At 38.0% G+C, this 9,323-nt stretch overlaps 1 long non-coding RNA gene across 1 annotated transcript; it reads right to left on the minus strand.

Moving 5' to 3' along the window:
• Positions 1–1,027: 1,027 nt before the first annotated feature.
• LOC137475756 (uncharacterized) lies at positions 1,028–8,895 on the minus strand. Its single transcript, XR_011000067.1, has 3 exons — positions 6,021–8,895; positions 2,175–2,250; positions 1,028–1,309 (listed from the first exon to the last, which is right to left on the minus strand). It is a non-coding gene; the product is annotated as an uncharacterized lncRNA (long non-coding RNA).
• Between the last annotated feature and the right edge of the window lie 428 nt (positions 8,896–9,323).

Consider the following 9,323-nt stretch of genomic DNA (forward strand, 5'->3'; position numbering starts at 1 on the left):
TTAATTTCTGTATATTGAAAGTAGGATGTAGCAAAAGGGTATATATACCTTCCCACTGGTAATGTCAGGAGCAGAGGAAAGAGTATCCCAATATCTGTCTATTGCTTTGTTCACTGCCTGTGATGCCTTGTGAAGGCTGACCTGGAACAGAGACTAAAGAGAGTTAAAGAATAAAGTAGGTATTTATTAAAAGGCCTCAATGGATACACCTCGGGCAGTACAAGAGCTCAGCCAGGGCTACACCCAAGATGAACCAAAATGGTCACAAAATGGACAATCAGTCATGGGGTCTCACACTTTTATATGTTCTGGTCCAGTAGCATATTGGAGTTAATAGTCCAATTATAGCTTTAGGTTATGAAGTCCCATCCTTCTTTTTCTTGTCTCTTCAGTCCACATTGTTTATGCTCTAGGGCCTGAAATTTGGGTCTGTTGTCCTTGGTCCCAAGCTAGAAAAGGAATTGTTTTGTCTACCTACTCTGTGAAGAGAGCTTACCATCCCTTAATATGAAGCTCAGAACTACACACTAAAGCAGTACAGAATCTGAAAAATATAAAAGTTAAACCTAAGGCATCACCTGAAGGAAGCAGATGTATACTTATCTCTAAGAGAGACATTTGTCACAAAAACATGCCTTGAAATTATCTCGTTTCTGCTAGGCAAATATTCTCCACAGATACTGGAAGACACGTGGATTGGACAGGTGTAGAGAGGTTCAGCCAGCCTAAAGTAGTTCAACAGGTCTTTTAATGAAAAGGCTGTATCTGATGAATTTAAATATTGTTTCCAATGCCAACTGGTCTCTCTTTACAATTTAATTAGCTCTACAATTAGAAAATAACTAATTTCACTAAGAAACCATTTGAGCTGTGTGACCCTTTCAGAATGCAGCATGTAGATTCTCTGGGACGAGTGCTAGGTAATTGTTTGTCCAACATGAGCCACAAATCACTTTCTTAGATCTCAATCTTGTATTTCACACAAGTCAAGGGTCTATTACTGGTCTCACTTTAGTAGAAGGATGGCTGTGGGTTCATATCACCTCTCTATTTATGGATTAAACAGCATTTAGGTGGCTTAAAAGAGAGAGGTTTGGTCTCGGATTGTTCTTCCCAGAGTTCTCTTTCAGCTGCAAGCCACCCATTTAACCATCTGAAATCTGTATCCCTGCACAGCTATGTCTCAGTGAAATGACAAGCTGTTGGCTAGCATTTCTTCAAAAATGTATGCAGAGGAATGAAGAAGGATAGCATATTCTTCTGTTTCCTTATTTTGCTCTGTTCAAAACTTCATCTGTTTCATCAGGACCTGACAAAAGTGATGACAGCAACTTGATTAATGGCAGGCAGCAGCCTTGACAGGGTTCAAGCAATGATGCTGTTTGTACCCAGATGTCAGCAGAGATGTGCTGGTGTGGGAGAGGGTGTACACAGCTCTGGTGAGGGCAGCAGCAGCTGCTCTGTGTGCACTCCCAGCACAACAGGGAGCAGTGCTGGGAACTGCTATTAGCATACAGCTCATCTTCCTCATTGCTAGCATGAGGTCAAAACTGCAATCTAGCCCCAAATTACTGCTTGATAGGTTGTACACTCCAAAATGACATGATCCTGCTCTGCTTCAGCAGCAGCATATTTCTGTCTGAAGACCAGCTGCAGCCTCACCACTGTGTTTATACACACCCACTAGCTGACATGTGGTTTTCAGTGCATGCCAACTAATGAAAGCAGGCTTTAATTAAAAAAAAAATAATTATTTGTTTTGTTTTGTCGTGTTGATTATGTTTTTAAAGGTAATGTTCTAAAAATGGAGACATGCAAGGCAGCCAAGCCAGTACAGAAAGGGCTTTCAATGCAGGACAAGACTGCTTTTCTTTGCCCTGAGGACTGAAGTACAGCAGAAGCACAACTTGAGAAAATGGGAGGCTCAGATGTGCAAAAGATAGAAGCATGATTTAGCAGTCACATCAGAAGATACTCAGAAACAAAGGTATCGTTATCAACCTCTATTTGGTTACTAGGTGTGTTATCACAACTGACTGTCTTCAGTGGGGAGGGAAAAATTAAAAACAACAAAGAAACCCCCAGAAGTTGGGGAAAAATATTTTTCTCATCTATTGAGCCAATAATTGTCTTTAGTTCATTCTGTAATGTTTCAAAATAGTTTTTCAAAATACCCGATGCATACTCCAGATTCCTGCTTTTCCTTCTACACTTAACCATCAGTGATGCAAGCAGCAAAACCTAGGACACCTGATAAAGAGCAACATAGAATTTACTCTCAGTACATAGTAAGAAGAAAAATTGATTTCCTGCAATGTTCTCTTGAGGAATATTAAGTGAAATATTTAGCTTATTTCAACTGTTTGACTTCTGTAAATATTCTGAACTCTTTTTTTTTTCCTTTTTATATTTTTAGTAAAGATAAATCTTTTTCTCTGCATTCCATTTTACATGCTTACATTTTCATTCCTGACAGACAACAGACTCTGATTCTAACACCCTCTATATATTTATCACAGAGTAGCATGTTGTTTCTCTCAAACCTTCTTCCCCTGTGCAATTTCTATAGGTATTCATTTTTATTCATTTTCTTAAAACATCTGTTTCTAAAAGCTTTTCTGTCTTTAAAGAAAATCAGGATTAATCAAGGTGGTTTTCTAGCTGTAGTACATAAAAATGCAAGCCCACTGACATCAATGCAAATTGCATACCAGCCTAAGGTGTATATTGGTTATTTTTCAAAAAGAACCTAGTTTTTTGTTCTTAGGTTCTTAGTTTTCCTCTTTAATATTTTGCTGGCCTTTCAGAAAATAGAGCTGTCAAATCGTCATATCAAAATGCTAGGACTCAGAACAGAAGGAGAAAAATATCCCTCAGTACAACTCAATCCCAAAATATTTTTGGTTTATATTTTATTCAGATAAAGTCAGAAATAATTTAAGCAATATTTTACAACTAATTTAAAAAATGTTCTCCAGATCTGAGGCCTTATATGATAAACATTCATGCTGAAATTGTTTGACAATCACCAGCTTCAAAAAGTAGAGCTAAGTAGGGTGACACTGAGATAACCCCAGCTGTTATGCTACTTCTAAGATAAAATGATACATTACAATAAAATATACAGCTACATTTACAATTCTTTCTGAGAAAATGAGCAGTAATTCACTACTGAAGAAATTCCACTGACTTTTTAATCTGTGCAGTCTTGTGTGCTCTCTAAAAGAGTGCCACTAGAAATCCAAAAAGTTCCTGTTACTTAAATATTTCATCACAAGTTATTTGTTATGGATGTGACAGTTTTCTTAGTTAGCACAGAAAACTATCTCATCCAGCAGCACTAAAATGTCCCTTTCCAGAAGAGACCCTGTCCTCAAGCGTGAAAGATATTTAAGTAAAACTTGCAGGGTGCAGACAAAGTGTCACAGGTGCTTTTTACTAGCAACACTCTGCTTATCCTCCAGCCTTAAGTCTGGCTTTTCATTAAAAGCCTCCTGTCTCTAGTTTTTACTTTTTTTAATGAATTGTTTTGGTAGTTCCCTCTGCTTTAAGTTGGTTGAGAAGAGTCGAATACAGGTGTTGGCTGTGTATTTGACAGGGAGCAAGTACAGAGGGGATGCCAGGGAACCACATCCTGGCTACGGTCTCAGGCAGAGTCCTGAGCTTTAAGGAAGCTTCAGGGCTGAGCTCAGTATTTGGTCAATTTAGGAAATACTTGCATCTCCTAAGCATTCAACAGCATTACGTAATTAACTTGGAATTTGAGAGAGTAGCCAGACTTCCTCTTTAGATGAAGCATCCCACACTGGGCAAAGCTTCAAATAGATGACCAGGTTTAGATATGGTGTTCACGTGGACATTGATCAGGTATGATAAATCCTGTCTTTGTATCTTTCCATGACACAAACACAGCTAGAGGATTTTTCTCTCTGTGTTACAGTCTTTGTTTAATCTGAGATGTTAACATTGCAAATTTTTGACTCTGAAAGATTCTAAACAGTTTTGAAGTTTCAGGCTGCAGTTGTAAAACAGAGTTTTCTAAAGCTGACGCTCATTCTTTTGATTACAGATGAGTAGAGAAGAACGCAGACATGGGCTTCTTTCCTGTAAACTTATATTAAGAGAACTTCCTTGTCTGAGAAAATCGTTCATAACTTAAAAAAAAAAAACAAAAAAAAAAAAAAAAACAAAAAAAAAAACACCCAGATGAAGTAAACACTCTTAGGTGCCTGGATGTGACTAGCTGTGGAAATGATAGGTATTGATATTAGAGATCATTTAGCTCAGCAGTGTATCAGAACAGCTACAATGAACAGTGCAGCATTTCAGGATGCATTTTAGTGCTTGTTCCTGATAAATGGCATGGAAAAATTTCTTGTAAAATGTAAAAAGATACAACAAGGTACTTTGGATTTTCTGATATACTATATTGTATAGTAATAAGTTACACAATTATAACTTGTAGTTTGGCTATAACATTATGAAAATTAAAGAAAAAATAAAATATCCTCTTAGGAATTATGAGCTAATTACAACTAAAACAGATAGAAAACATCTATGCCTAAATTGCTATTTTATTTGCATATAGATCAAATTTTTAAAGAAGGTAAATTTTTTAAAGAAAGCCTGACCCTTGGTTGGGATAGAGGCCTTCAATGAAGGTGTAAAATACAGTACTTTTATAGATGTATATTTTGCCAAAACACTGAGGGAGATTTACAATTGTGTGGATGGGTTTATCCCCATGCATCACTGAAATTGCTGGGATTGCAACTTGAAACACTGGAAGGGTTGGCCATTAAACATAAGAAAGAGGAAAAGGAGATAAATATATGGTCAATCATATTTATAATAATATACTTCCTTACATTACTAATTGTTTATTATATATTTTAAAAATCTAAAGTCCCAGTATATGTTCTTCCTTTTCCTATTTTTTACATAGATATTAATACTCTAAAATTCCTGTGATTTTATGATTTGTAAAATCTCCATTGGAAATCCTAAACACATGAGACGGTCCTAAATAGTAAATCCCAAGGACTATATTGAACTACATTTATATAACTAAAACAGGAAAAAGTTCCCATTGATTTTCACCTTAAACTTTTCCAGCAAAAGAGAAGAAGACATAAAAACACTGATAGTAAGAAAACTTGTTATAAGCCTCTCAGTGGAGACTTATTACCTATACTCTACTACATATTACATGTAATAATTGCCAAACACATATAGAGAAAAACATCAAAACTTGGGGACAGGAAGAGCCAGGAAAACAGAAATGTGGTTATCTTCATTTGTTACCTTACAGATTATGTAACTCATTTGTTATACAAAAGTGCCCCGTGTCCCACACACACATCCCAATGTGCCATCAAATTTTGGAATTTTTCCTTCTATGATTAACAACATAAAATATAATATTTTTTCTTTTATGTGGAAATGTGCATAATTTAAAGTCAAACTTGAAGGGATAAATGCTACAAAGATGCTTGGCTCAGAATCCATGAAGTTCTATGTAATGAAAGCTATTTGATAAACAACTGCTGAGTCACAGAAAATTATGTAAATTATACACAGAAGGAATTTACAAGATCACACAGCCCATCTCTTGGCTGTTACATGGCTGTTTTTTACACTCTCTAGTAAAGGCCACTTGGTTATCATCAAAAAGGGGAGTTAATGTAGTCTGAACTCCCCCTATTACAGATTTTCCATTTAAGTGGATATAACAACCATGCTTAAAATTTTGCTATTTCAGGTTAACTCCAAAACAACTAGTGTCCTCCTACATTCTTACCCCAATTTAATATAGATTGAATGGGCATCTTTATGGCATAGCACATACCCTTTCTGAAGATTCTGGGATTTTACAGTATTTGAACCAAAAATACCCTAAATAAAATGCTACACCAAAAACAATCAATTCTGTATTTTAATAATACCTAATTGTCTTTAAGTATGCCTTATAAAAAAATAAAACATGAATAAGCATCTAAAAAGGCTGAATTGAAATATACCTGCTTCTCAATGTCAACTTTTCTTTCTTCTTTTCTTCCTGCCCCCCCTCCCCCACCTGGGGCTTTAACAGCTCCGAACCTCCTGATAAACTGAATTCACACCTTTTCCTCCTTTCTTTTTCTCTGCAGGCTTCTCTCTGTTGTTTCTTGGGGGCAAGACCCTCATTCCTCCACCAAGGACTGGCTCATTTATTATTAGATACTTCTGCTGTTAATGCCAGCAGGTGTGGACAGCTGGAAAAATCAATGCTAACTTCTTGTTTCTTTCTTTGTATCTCAGTCTGTTGGCCATTGGCATAGATCGTGGAGTTGTTAGACTACAACAAGAACTGTCCTAAATGGCACATTGCAGCAGATTTGCATGAATAACAGTAACAAGCAGTTAAGGCTCACAAATGGCTTTGTTTGCTAATTTGTAATGTGGAGGTCAGATATAATGGAATCTGACCTCCGAGGGTAAGAGGAATTGCCCATATGCTGTTCCCAGATCCAGAAACAAAAGCTCTACACATAAAGTGCGACTATTGTTAGACCACTGTCACATGGAGAACACTTGATTCTTTATGTCTTTGTTTGTTCTGTAAGCCATTTTCTCAAAACTTAGTTACATTGGTGCAAATTGCAACCAAGATCTGCACTAACTTGGAACCTCTGTCTCGACTGAGATTTTAAAAAAAGAAAACAACAAAAAAGAGGGACAAAATTGTTAGAGGAATTTCTACAGACCAGCTATGGGAAAATACTTTTTAGTTTGAATTTATATTAACTGAAACCCTATTACTCAAAGCATAGCCAACTAGTTGCATTGTTTATTGAATTTGAACATCAGAGTACATAGTCAGTGACATAATTGTAATTATCAAAGTATATCAATACTGAGGCAAATAAAATTTTAAGCTACTTAACACCAAAGTTGACTAAGAGTCACTTAAAATTCAGAACAAATCTAAAGATTATTTGGATTTTCAAACATTTGTGAATTTGTTGGTGAACTGCACTGAATTTATAGTTCTTGATTTGCTGATATAGAAGAAAAAAAAAGTTGTTTCATTTTCATACATTGCCTTTAAGGTATCTTGAAATAGGTGAAATTTTTTTCAAGAATTCTTGGTTTAACCTAAAGATTTTACAGGCCATTATTCTAAATTTAGTTAAGAATCACCAGTCATATAAAAACTAAGTTTGAATATCAAGGCTTGTAAGATTGCATATTTATATTGTAACTTGGTTAAGTCCTTATTTTTCCTGTACAAGTGAAATAGAATACCATTTTGCTTATCATCTGAATGATTATATAGATTAGATCTTTGATTTAATATAATAAACTCAGATATCTCTGTTTCACATGGATGGTGTTGGACTTTATTTTGTACATTACTATTACAAAGATTTTACAATGGCCTTTTGACTTAGCTTTTTCTTTTATGTGTGCTAGGGTATGTGGATATTTCTTTACTGTTTTCTTACAGAGAATATAGATTGGACAGAGAGAGAGAAGACTTGTCTGGTCTGTTCAACATTTAGGTCCCTCAATATGAAAGCTGCTTTTTCTGAGAAGCTTTTAAGTTTAATTTGAATTTATGGATAAATCCTTTGGATTTAAGGATAACAACAGGGAAGCTTACCTCTGTTCAATATTTTAAATATGACTGGGCAAATTTTGGCCATTAGCAGCCTATTTGATATTGACATTGAATCAATCAGTGTTTAATAATGGAGATGGTACCTGGACCACAGGCACAGATTTCCTTGGCAAGGTTTTCCAGCAGGTACTTGAGCACTCGCATCATAATGAGGGGTGTGACACACAGGACGAATTTGTTGTCCTTTTTATTAAAGTTGCACCATGATGCTGAGAGGCAGGTAAGGGACATGAGTTATTTCATACATACAGAATGAAAAACAAGCTGGTTAAAGCCAAAAGGCTGGCTAATGCTCTAGCTTGGACTGAATGGGCCTTTGGCTGCCACCCCAAACAGGCCTACAGGAACCATGGAGGTGTTATGACTTGAGCCTTTTCCCTGTTGCTGTTTTGCACCTCTTCCAAGGCAACATTTTTATAAGCACCTTCAAATGAGAGTGAGTCTGAGTGGCTATCCTGACTTTCCCTGTGTCTGAATTTCAGACATTGAACATCTGCACATCCTTCCCCTTGTCTTCACGTGAGGTTGGAGATGCTCAGAGATGCCTCAAAATCTTGTCACAAGTACTATCCAAATTCAAAGCTGGTCATGCCCAAACTGAGGAGTCCCTTATTGAGTACTGTGCCTTTGTTACTTGTGTGAGACCTGCAGAGCTGACACCAGCAATGGCTGTGCTCCTCAGGTTTCAGTCATACCACTGATCTGTTCACTTGTGTGCTGCTGACCTCTTTGTGCATCAGGCCCCAGCTTGTGCTTGCTTTCAGCTAAGGGAACACTGAAGCAGCATGTTGGGTGTAGGTGCCCATGTTTGGGCAGCTGGGGGCTGCAGGGATGGCCTCTGTGAGAACACAACATGGGCTGCCCCGCAACACACACATTCCAGCTGGCTGCAGCCCATCCACCACAGGGCATGGCTCAGCCCCACAGACACGATAGTGGCTCCTCCAGGAAAGTGCATTTAAGGAAAGGTTAAAGATGCTGTACAGCAGCTGTGAGAGAGAGGAGAGAAAATATGTGAGAAACAGCCCTGCAGACACCAAAGCCAGAAAAGGAGGGGGAAGAGGTGTCCCAGGTGCCAGGTCAGATTCCCTGCAGTCCAAGAAGACCATGGTGATGCAGATTGTCCTCCGGAAGCCCGTGGATAACCTCCCCCATCAGAAGACAGCCATGCCCTGAAAGATGCTGAGAGAGCCCACATAGCAGCAGGCTCCTGGCAGGAGCTACAGCCTCGGGTGGGGGACCCATGCAGAAGCAATATCTTCCTGAAGATTGGAGAAGACCCATGCTGCAGCAGGTCCTGAAGGACTATGTCACATGGGAGGGACCCCATGCTGGAACAGGGAAAGAGTAGGAAGAAGGAGGAGCAGCAGAGGAGCTGTCATGGACTGATCTCCCCTCTGGCAACAGGGGAGGACTTAAAGGAATGAGGACTCTCAGTGAGGACAGTACTTGAGAAGCTGAGCCTAGGAAGAAGGGGGAAGGGGTAGGGGTAGCTGTTTTTCATTTTGTCTTTGTTTCTCACATTTCTACTCTATTGTTATAAGGCAATAAAATTGATAATGACCAAGTTGTGTCTATTTTGCTCATAGCAGTAACTGGTGAGCAATGTCCCTGTGTTTTCCCCAGCCCATGAACTTTTCCCCAGCCCATGAACTTTTCC

This window comes from Anomalospiza imberbis, chromosome 1 (genome assembly GCF_031753505.1).
Source record: "Anomalospiza imberbis isolate Cuckoo-Finch-1a 21T00152 chromosome 1, ASM3175350v1, whole genome shotgun sequence".
In the NCBI taxonomy this organism is placed as follows: domain Eukaryota; kingdom Metazoa; phylum Chordata; class Aves; order Passeriformes; family Viduidae; genus Anomalospiza; species Anomalospiza imberbis.